Source organism: Rhineura floridana, chromosome 16 (assembly GCF_030035675.1).
Source record: "Rhineura floridana isolate rRhiFlo1 chromosome 16, rRhiFlo1.hap2, whole genome shotgun sequence".
In the NCBI taxonomy this organism is placed as follows: domain Eukaryota; kingdom Metazoa; phylum Chordata; class Lepidosauria; order Squamata; family Rhineuridae; genus Rhineura; species Rhineura floridana.
Window position 1 is genome coordinate 25,148,207 of NC_084495.1, and position 11,955 is coordinate 25,160,161.

Consider the following 11,955-nt stretch of genomic DNA (forward strand, 5'->3'; position numbering starts at 1 on the left):
GACTAGGATACTTGGAGGATTGTCTTACCCCTTATATAACCAGTCGATCACTGCATTCTACTGGTGAGAGCCTCCTGCAGATACCATCTTATCAGGAGGTCCATTCCACATAACATAGGAAGATGACCTTTAGTGTTGTGGCACCTATCCTTTGGAATTCCATCCCCTTAAATATTAGATAGGCACCATCTCTGTTATCTTTTCAGTGCCCACTGAAGACCTTCCTCTTTCAACAAGCCTTTTAAGTAGAGACCTTATTCCAGTCTGTGTATGCACTGGAATTACCTTCTAAGATGTTTTTAAAGCTTTTTTTAAAAAAAGTTGTTTTGGTTTGAGATGTTTTTAAAGATGTTTTGTTTTAATATGTTTTAAAGTCTTTTGTTTTTTAAGATGTTTTAGAGTGTTTTTAGTGTTTTTGTTTGCCATCCTGGGCTTCTGCTGGAAGGGTGGGATATAAATTTAATAAATAAATAAATAATATGTTCTGAAGCTTCTTTCATCTTTGGAATGCACATACCCTCCCTCCCTCCCTCCCTCCCTCCCTCTCTCTCTCTCTCTCACACACACACTTTGAAGTTTCTTTTCTTTTTTTTAGGAAATCAGCATAAATCTTAAACTACTCTCTCTTTTTTCCCTTTTTCAAATTTCTGAGGTTTCTAAGATTGTACTTCTTGCCTTCCAGTCATTAATATCTTACAGATCTGCTTCTCATAAGAGTGGCCTTCAAATAAATGTGATTCTCTTCCTGATACCTACATCCAAATATAGCAATGAGACATATTATTCTAGCTGTGTTAAATTTATGCATTGTAACAGCCTAACAATGGTGTCCCCAATGTCCCTTTTTTAACATTTCTGCTTCATTTTGGGGAAATGAGATATGTTTGCATCACACAATCCCAGTCCCTTAAGTTGTCACATGGTAGCCTCTGGAGGGAGACAAATTTGATTGATGTAGTCCATTGCCCTTAAGGTGGAAGCATCTAGAAAACCTGTGGGAATGCTTCTTCTGAATTCCCTTTAAGATGGAGAGCTATCCATCCTTTTTCCTGTTATGCTTCTGTTGTGAAAGAAATGGTAATCAGCTCTTTCAGTAAGGAAAAAGGCACCAGAATGTTGTTTAGACTTCAAAAGCAAAACCACAGAGACTTATTCATATGCAACATTTGTTATAATAACCATAGCAGTCTTTCTAGTTTTGCACTTAGGCCACTGACATGTCAGCCAAATCTCCCATGTTTACATTCCAGCTAAATAACGAAGATGGTAACGAAAAACTGGCAGCATGCCCGGTACCATCAGCTGGCCAGGTCAGGCACTGTCTGCGGACCCTAGTGGCTCAGAAGGGTCCCTCAGTGGCTTATACATCTTATTGCTTTCCTTGCCAGCCCCTGGACAGTCATTTTAGGGTTGGGCAGGTGGTGGCTCCGCTTTTGAATGGGAGGCAAGCTCAGCTCCCATCTGCAGTGGCTTCTGGATGTTTTAGACGCTATGTCTATAGATCTATAGACCAGATAGGCCTATAGGAGGGTTGTAAGTGTTGCTACTGCTGCGACTGCCATGTTGGTAAGTGTTATTTTGTTGTTGTTGTTGCTGCTGCTGCTGCGGGGGGGGAGGAACACATAGAAACATTGGGGGGGTTGGGGGTCCATTGGGGGGACCATGCTAAGGGGCTCCTGAATTCTGATGCTAGTCCTGAATGGCAGGATGTTCAATTATAGCATTGGTTAACGTTAAGTCAAAGCGCAGCTCAGGGCCAGCACCAGCCCATGAGTAAGCCCTCGGGCACAGGACAATGCTCCCTAGCATCTCCACACACAGCTGGAGCAAGGTTATATATGTCCTGTGACCATACACTGATGTGAATTGGAGTGGGAGCTCCACCCTCCCTGCCCCAGGATATACATTTAAGAGGGGCCCTTCTGAGCTACAGGGGCACTCAGGCCCATACCCCACCTGACTGTCCACTGGCGCTGAGCCTGGTGCAGCCACTGCTCTAGTAGGTATATGCACTTAGCCATTACCTTCTGTTTGATTAACTAAACATTGTTTCTTCAGTACACATGGTAATGAGTCCATTTCTAAATCTGGCCGCATACTTAGGCATTTGCTGTCCTGGACTCCTGCTGGGAGGAAGGGCAGGATACAAATCAAATAAAAATAAATAAAATAAGTAAATAAATAGTGAGGAACTCCCTTTCTCATTATTCTGTCTTGACTCCTGCCCAAGACCAAATCACATGGTGTTTACTTGTAACCAAACTTTTATTGTAATAGTCAAACAATACAAACTGAGTCCAGGTACTCTTACCAGGCAAAGGAGTAGCAAAAATAAATCTGTTCTCAGAAGAAAGGCCAAACTTCAAGAGAAGCACCAAGAGTTACAAGACTGCACAGGAGCTGCAAAGTTGCTCCAGTGAGTTTCCTTGCCTACCCACCCCCGAAGTTTTTAAACAGCAATGGAGAAAGTTCAGCTACTCACGAGAATCCCTCTCCTTGCTGAAATTCCTGGCCTGAAGATGGGCATTCCTCTTGGGGATGGGGTGGGGGGAGATTCTCTTCTATTCTCTTGATGCACCGCCTCTCCCTAGGAGACATAGCCAGGTGCACCTCATAGTTAGAACACTCCCAGTCTGTCACAACTGGGTCTCTGAGCCCCTCTTATCCTCCACAGGCTTGGAAAGGACAGCCCCTGGATCTCTGCGGACAGAGGAGGCCTTCACCAAGTGGGATCTGCTGTAATGTGTCATCCCCAATTCCCATTTGTCGTCTTCAAGTGCCTTCCTCTCCTGGTCTGAATCAGACAGAACCATGATGTCTTGATTCACTTATTTTCACTTTTGAACAGTGCCTAAAGGATATCCTCCAGTTATATTTAGGAGATTCACAGTTTGTTCCTCCTTCTAAATAAACACTTTCAGTGATTCCAGATGGCCATTCATGATAGGAACACAGTTGTCTGTTCCAGTTCTATACAAATAGTGGACCACAAGGAGTTGCTGTGGGAATGGGTGGGGCTGCAGTGGGCTCGTAGACCAGCAGTATTCACAAAAAGCAGGGATGGAGAACCTGTGGTCCTCTAGATCACTGTTCTTCAACCTTGGGTCCTCACATGTTGTTGTACTACAACTCCCATCATCCTTTGCCATTGGCTTAGCTGGCTGGAGTTGATGGGAGTTGTAGTCTGACAACATGTGGGGACCCAAGGTTGAATAACACTGCTTTAGATATCGCTGGACACCAGTCAGCCTCAGCCAGTGGTCAGGGATGATGGGAACTATAGTCCAACAACATCCAGATGGCCACAGGTTCCCTATCCTTTGTATAAAGGCACTATTTTATTGGGAACTGTTCGCATAGGTATTTCAATTACCCCCAGTCATTTTGGAGGCTCTTGGGACTCTAAATGACTGACTTTCCAAGTGATGTTTGTTTGTTTATTCATTAGGCATTTAAGAGCCCACATTTTGCCCCCAAGGCTCCCAGAACACAGAATTACAACAGTAATAACAACAAAATCAAGTCATGAAGTTGGATCAGTATAAAAGCCAAAAGTGAAAATGAAAAGGCATAAAATGCCTGGGCAAAATAAAAAGACAACAATGACATCCCTTTGTAAATGGGTTTCTGTATTTGTCCTCCAGCAAGAGTAGCCAATAAGGTCCCATGCAGATGTTGTTGGACTCCACCTCTCATCAGCCCCAGCCAGCATAGTTGCTGGTCAGGAATGATGGGAGCTGCAATTCAACAACATCTGGAGGGTACCATGTTGGCTATCTCTAGTTTGGATTATTTTCTTTATGTTCTCTAGGTGCATTTAGAAGATCCACAGGTGGTTTCTTCCTCTGTTGCAGGGTAGGTTCTTCATCATATGTACTAGTCATAACTAGTTCCCTTCTATTCAGCACTGGTTAGATCTCATCTTGAGCACTGTGTCGAGTTCTGGACACCACACTTTAAGAAGAATACACACAGACTGGAACAGGTTCAGAGGAGAGGAATGAGGATGATTAGGGGACTGGAAACAAAGCCCTATGAGGAGAGACTGAAAGAACTGGGCATGTTTACCCTTGAGAAGAGAAGACTGAGGGAAGATGTGATAGCACTCTTCAAGTACCTGAAAGGTTGTCACACAGAAGAGGGCCAGGATCTCTTCTCAGTCATCCCAGACATGAATAATGGGCTCAAGTTAAAGGTAGCCACATTTTGGCTGAACATCAGGAAAAACCTCCTAACTGTTAGAGCGGTAAGACAATGGAACCAAATACATAAGGGGAGGCTCTCCAACACTGGAGGCATTCAAGAGGCAGCTGGACAGCCATCTGTCTGCTTTAAGTTGGATTCCTGCACTGAGCAGGGGGTGGACTTGATGGCCTTTTAGGCCCCTTCCAACTCTACGGTTCTATGATTCTTTGATTCATATTCAAAGGAAGACAGACACAGCTCTAAGGTTTAAATTTGATCCTTTATTTAACATTAGCTATTGCTTGTTACAGAAGGAAGACAAGGGAGAACGGAGCAAGAGAAACTACATAAACTTACAATTTAAGAAGGCCACTTAACTTCCTGGTCCTACTTACATTAACCCTTTAGTGGTTCTTTTCCTCACTCAGCACAGTGGGTATTAATTAATAGTCAGTTGCATATTCCAAAATCCACTCCCTCCCATCTTTGGCTGCTCCAAAACTAGGGCAACAGATGGGATTATGGTATTACAAGCACTCTTCCAAGTTTTTGCATGGCACAATATGGGATGGAAATTAGACATAACATGGTGGGGATGGAGAAGGTTCGCTTTGTCACATTCACAAGACCACTCATGATGGCACTCATTTTGTATCTGGCTCTTTTGTCTTTCTTTTTTAAAAGAAGAAAAATGTAAAAAAAAAAATAGAACTAAATCTCATTTCTGAGATACTGCTATGGTCAAAGACCAGGGATGATGTGAGAAGTAATCCAACAACATCTGGAGGGTACCAAGTTGGGCACAGAGAGGTACCTTTGTGACTGTCCCATAACTTGCATTGAAGACTCACCCAAGACTGAGACTGTACAGCTTCCAGGCATGATCTGATATTTGTCCCCCCCCCTCTTCTAACTGTTATTTTGTGGCCAGAGATTTGGAGGGGACAGAGAAGTATCATTATCATGTCATTACCTGCCTCAAGCATTAAATACAGAATAAGCTACATGTCAAATAACATACCAAATTCTCAAAGTGAAAGTTAGGGTGCAATCCAATATACAATTACCTGGGAGTAAGTCCCATTGAACCAAATGGAGCTTCCTACTGGGTAGACACGTATTGGATTGCGCCCTTAGTATTGTTTGTTAGCTTTGTACTCAAATTCACAGCCTTGAACAGTGTGTTCTGAGCCCAGATTTTGAATGTTAGAAACTGACAATTGCTTTGTCAATTTTGCAAGGCCCCAGTTATTATGGCTCTAATTTTGTACCTGATTCTTTTGACTTGTTTTAAAAAATAAGAAAAACGTTAAGGTTTTATTGAAAATGAAATGCTTTATTTTGACCACAGACCCTGCTATTGAAATTGGCTATAACTGATACTTAAGTAAGTAAGTAAATAAATAAATATAATAATTTATTTCCTTTCCTCTCAACACACATACAAAACGAAGAAGGAACTGTAATGCTAAGGGAAATGAAAAGCATTTTATAGCATACTGCAAGACAGAATTCCCCATTAAACTGAAAACTAAAGCTTCAAGTGCCCTATTCAGATGGGTAACATTTAACTGTCCTTTAAGAAAGAATGGGGTGCCTGGCTAAATGAATTCTATTGTTGTCTTAATTAACAAGCCAGGAAAGTCTTCCTTTTGACAGAGAGATATGGCCTAAATCATAATGAACCGGTTTCTCTCTCTCTTTCTCGCCCCCCCACCCGTCTGCTGTACAAAAGGACTTTGCAAAGTCTGTACCTGAACGTAGAGATTGTATACACCTTTACATCTCCTGCCTTTTCTCTCCCTCTCTCTTCTTTCCCAGTTCACCTGTCCCTGCAGTTAGTAGGTCAGGGAGATCTCCCTCACCACAAAATTCACGTTTGAATTAACTAAAAATGAAGCCCAATCAAACACGAGATTCACAGTTGCTGAACCGTACTCTCTCAGGAAACGCACGTTCATAGACACCTACTCAGTTTGGCAATTAATGAGAAATCTTCCCTTCTCTCGCCCACCAGCACCCCTTCATTTCCTCTAGGTTAAACATATCCAGCCATTTAACAGCCTCTCCTCATTTGACCTGCCTATTAGATACATCTGTCTATTTATGTGCACAGGAACAGCTTGCTGGATCAGGCCGGTGGGCCATCTACTCCAGCGTCTTGTTCTCGCAAAGGCCAAGCAGATGCCTATGGGAAATCTGCAAGTTGGACCTGAGCACAACAGCAGTGCTCTCCTGCAATTTCTGACAGTGGAGGTAGTAGACATATTTTATGATTTAAAAGCACTGCTGCTGTCTTCTGTGTTATTTTTAACGGTTATTTTTTAAAGCTGCGCTTATTGTATTTGGAGATGTGTGTGTGGAAGGTGATTAATGAACAAATAAAAAGAAAATGGTGATGGAGACAATGTTCTCCTTTTCACCTGAGAAAAACAGGATAGCTTAGTGGGCACAGAATAGGCCTCTTGGCATACAGAACTCTGTCCTCTAAAAGCACTCCCCACTGCCTAGCATATGCTGAATGAGGCAGCCATTCAGTGGCAGCCACTCTTCCTAATAGCAGGCCTGGTCCAGAGAGAGGGAGGGTGGGAGAGCGAGAGGGAGATGTGTTTGGCACAAATTTTGCCTAAAGTAAAATTTTGAATTCCTGATTGAGCTTTGTCACAGGGCCAGCTGGGACACAGACAACATAACAAGGTACATCAGGCAGCATCAGGAAACCTAAGGGGAAACATAGAGTTCAGAGCACGAGTTGGTCTGGGGAGGATCAGAGCAAAATAGAAAACACAAAAACAAATAGGATGAAAAGTGCAGCCAAGGAACTCTAGAATGGAAGTCTCCCTTCAGACTTTTCCTTCTCTCCCCCCCCCCCCCCCGGATTTGCTGGGAGACTAGAGCTGAAGAATGCAGCAAGCACAAGTGGCCTAAGGTGAGTTTGCGTGCCAAGGCAGAAGCAATATCTGGCAGGATTTTAAGAGGTTATCTGTTTGGGTTTTTTAAGTGGATGAATTTCATTGTAACTTTTATGTAACTTTTAGGGGAAAGGTGCACATTCACTAAGTTGTACCCAGAGCAGCAATTGAAGATGATTTTGGAGATTCCTGCTCAGCCGAAACAGCTGAGGAATGTCATTGAAAGTCTTCTGTCCTTGAAAAGTACTCAGTCTTCCTGAGTTAACATCTGCGACATTGTCTCAGAATTCTGTTTAAGAGAAATTTAGTGGCAACTCTACTTGCTAGGTAGATCCCCGCCCAGGAAAATGCCAAGTATTTGTAAGCCTGGGTCAAGGGACTTCTCTCTCTCTCCCCTTTGCATATCACATGGGAACACACACATTGGCACAGGGCAAGCAGGAAGGAAGTCAGTGGCTCAGTTGCTTGGATAATAACTAGCAGAACTGTCATACCAAATTATGCCATATAGTTCAGTATTGTCTACACTGGGTGGCAGTAGCTCTCCAGGGTTTCAGACTGGGACATTCCTAACCCTAGATTGATTCAACCTGGGGCCTTCTGCATTTAAAGCAGATGTTCTGCCCCTGAGCTACAGCCTTTCTAACATTGTTATGCCAACCACAATATCCCAGCAGGTACCTGGCAATGCCAATAAGTGATGCCTGGCCTGTCACAAGCATCACATTGTGGTTCTCCATGCCTTTCTTCAACATTCCTATCACCAGGGGATTTAGGGCATGGAGATTCACAGTGTGATGGTAGCATTCTAAGTGCTTTGGAGGCACTTTTGCTGTGGGTTTGGCATTCTACATGACCCTCCATTGCAGGTTTAAACCAGTGGGTTGAACCTAAGTGATAGAACAGAACTTTTGAAACCAATGGACTTAAGTTAGTCATAACGATTAGCTAAAGTCCATTGTTTCCAAAGCATCTAACTCTTGGTTAGATGCAATTCATTGTATTGTTGATTAAGGCTGCAATACAATATACCCTTACCTCGGAGTAAGTCCCATTGAACCCAGTTGAACTTCCTGCTGACCCCACTTAACTGGGACTTCTGAGTAGACATGGTTATGATTGCAGCTTTAAGGAACTTCTTACAACTTACTTGCTGTAGGCAATTGCCATAGGGGTAGTGAAGTTAAGTGTGAGTGCACACTTATCTTTCCAGGAGTCCTAACTATTATGAAATCTCACCCTTGCAACTCTTATCTCTCTGGCTACTCTTCAATGGTACATGTTTTAAAAGATGCATTTTTCAATAACAGATAAAACATATTTCCTTGGAGATCTCTCCCCCACTCTCTGCAATACACATACAGTTAAAATTTATTTCACCTTGATATCAAAGAGGGATGCAGCCGGCCTTTCCTTATCAGGCTAACACTGACAAAGACTATCTTCCAACCATCCCTCTGTTGCTCTGTTGCTCTTTGTGCTTTCTGATTACTGTTTGCCCAGTTAATTTCTTCAGCTTTTCAAATAGCACTAATCAGGAATTAAAAGCTAGCATCAGCTTTGTGAGCCACAGATTCCTCACTCAGATTCCTGCCTCAGCTGGTTAGAGCAGGTTTTCAAAACAGGCAAAATTCTTGTCCCTTACTGATTATCCCCAGACAAGCTCATAATCCAGCCGCTGGTATTTAGGAAGTCCAGCAGTGAAATAAACAATGCTGATTATAATCAACTGTTCTTTTTTATTATTATTATTCTCATGAGATAAGCAAAAAAAAAAAATTAATGCCACCATCTTTTTGCCATCTGTTTTTTACTTGGCTTGTGTGTTTGTTTTTTCTTCCTTTTGGCTGAGAAGTGGGACAGAGATGCTTTTGCATGGAAAAGAACGCAATTTCACTGATGCCTCTGTCCTTTATAGATCCCTCAAGGTGCAGATGCAGGCAGCAATCCTTTTGCTTTTGCAATCTCTTGTTTGGCAAGTAAACGAAGAATTTCAGATGGGATTATAGCGATTAAGATGTCGGCTAAAGAGCTTATGCATTTCTAAACAGGTATAGATTATAGGGGACAAAGAGAAGGTCAGCAGCTTTGGTCAAAAAAAAAACTTCTTTAGACACAGATAAAATTTAAGATGAATCCATTCTTTGGACTACCATGTAATCGGTAATAGTGATATGAAGGATCTTGTTTTTTTAAAGATGCCATAGCTCTTCTTCCAGAAGAGCTGAAACTATCTGAAAATGTTAATGTTTTAAGATCTTTTTTTCCCTCTTCAAATACTTCAGTTACAGATAATGAGTGCACGAAGGCAAATTTGATCAGTAGCACAGAAAAAAAATAGTTTTAAAGGGTACTTTTAAAACAGAAGGTTACAATTAAAAGAGAGGGGAAAGTAACATTTATTGCATCTTTATATCTGTCTCTATACCGGAACAAGGTTGATAGTAGCAGCACTGAGACCCTCTGCTAGCTGTAAGAACAGTTTTCCATCTAGTTCAAATAATGTTAAAGGATGAAAAAGGTGGCATGAGGGTTTTGATTAAAGGTTAATATATATATGGCTGGTCAGGATTGGGGATAAATTAGATTCACTTTGCATTTAAAGGCAAACCTACCTATGTCACACTTTGCAAAACAATACATGAACCAAAATACAGCTATCCTTCCAAATTTGCACTTCTTCCAATTTTGCAATGCAGTTCTTCAGCCAAGCAATGTGTATAAAATGCATAAGTAAAGCATACACATAAATACATATATTGGTGAAAATAACATACAAAGATGCATTATGTAAGGGGAAATGATTTTGCAAAAATGTGCATAATAGGCAATATTGCATACAAAAGTGTGTCTATTAAGAGAAATTCACACTAAAATGCTGATGAATTTTCAGGAGGCCATTTTTTTTAATGGAAACTGATGTGGAAATGTTAAGAACTGAATTTAACACTGGAAAATTGAGAAACCAAAACTGATAGGTATACCCATTCCTAGCAGCTAGTTTACTCACTGGTGCTTACAGTTTGATAAATGACAGATGTCACATGGTGGCTTACTTGTTTTTAGCTGTTGTTGCTTTCCTTTTCATTTTTATGAACCCTTATAACAGCTGAACATCTTGCACCAGTGGAGATTGGAGTGATAACTGGGGAGTCAGGAGGACTCAAAAACGTGTTGGCCCACAACTTTTGGAGTTTTCTAGTTGAGACTACTGCTTTGTTTGTTTTTCATTTAAGCGTTGATTTAACTGTGAAATTCTTTATTGTAATTTTATGTTTTATATTTGATTATCATGGTTTTCTTATTAATGTGATGTTTTAAAAACTGCCACAGATCCATATCCTGACCTTTTTGGGGGGTGGGGGAGTGGGGTTAAGAGGTCAGGGGATCACTGAAGAAATGCCAGTGCATATTATTTTATGTATTTATTAGGCACTTTTCTCACCAAAGTGATTAAAAGCAACTTATACTTTTAAATAAACAGATAAAAACACACAGTCAATAACATCTAAAGCTCATCAATAGATTAAAAGCCAAACAAAGGCATACACAAAGACTTCATGGACTTACTAAAAATGTAAAACCCATCAAATACAAACAGATTAACTGAGACATCACACATCAAGGACCAAGGTGAAGAGGAAGGTCTTTGCCTGGGGCCTAAAGATGGATTAAGGCATGCCTCCCTGGGGAGAACATACCACAACTGGGGAGGGGGGCAGTACTGAGAAAGGTCAATTCTCATGTTGCCACCCTCTGAGTCTCCCATGAGGGGAAGAATGGCTTCTGATGATGAGTGCAGGGTCTGGGACAGAGAGAGGCAGTCCTTGAGGTATTGGGGTCCTGAGCCACAACTACTGCCCGGTGACAAATACTCCCTTTTTAGGGAAGGTGATTGAGAAGGTTGTGGAGCAGCAGTTGTAAGTACTCTTGGATGAAACCATTTATTTTGACCAATCCCAGTCTGGGTTCAGGCCTGGTTATGGGACTGAATCAGCCTTGGTCGTCCTGATGGATGACCTTTATTGGGAAAATGATGGGGGGAGTGCATTCCTGTTATTCTTGATCTCCCAGCGGCTTTTGATACCATTGACCATGGTATCTTTCTGGGCCGACTTTGAGAGAATAGCATTGGGTGATTGTCTTTTGGCCCCCTGGCAGTTGTGCTGTGGGGTGCTGCAGGGTATCATCTTGTTCCCCATGCTGTTTATCATCTATATGAAGCCCTTGAGAGTGGTCATCAGGAGATTTGGAGTGAGGTGTCAGCAGTATGCTGACAATACCTGGCTCTATTTTTCTGTAACATCTGAATCGGGAGAGGCTGTGCAAGCTCTGGATCAGTGCCTGGAACTGGTGGAGGGCTGTATGAGGGCCAATAAACTGAGTCTGAATCCTAGCAAGACAAAGGTGTTGTGGGATGGTGGTTCCTGAGTTCAGATAATTGGGCAGCTGCCTGCTTTGGATGGGGTCGTACTCCCTCTGAAAGAGCCAGTCCGTAGTCTGGGGGTGCTCCTGGATCCATCTTTGTTTCTAGAGGCCCAGGTGACCTTTGTTTCTAGAGGCTAGGAGTGCCTTTTACCAGCTTTGGCTGGTAAGACAGCTGCGGCCATTTCTGCACCGGGATAGCCTGACCATTGTTGTCCATGCATTGGTAACCTCCAGGCTGGATTACTGTAATATGTTCTATGTGGGGCTACCCTTGAGGTACCCAGAAGATGCAGCTGGTGCAAAATGCAGCAGTGCAACTGCTGACTGGGGCAGGGTATTGCCAACATGTCACCCCGCTGCTGAAAGAATTGCACTGGTTGCCTGTTAGCTACCAGGCTAAGTTCAAGGTTGTGGTTTTGGTGTACAAAGC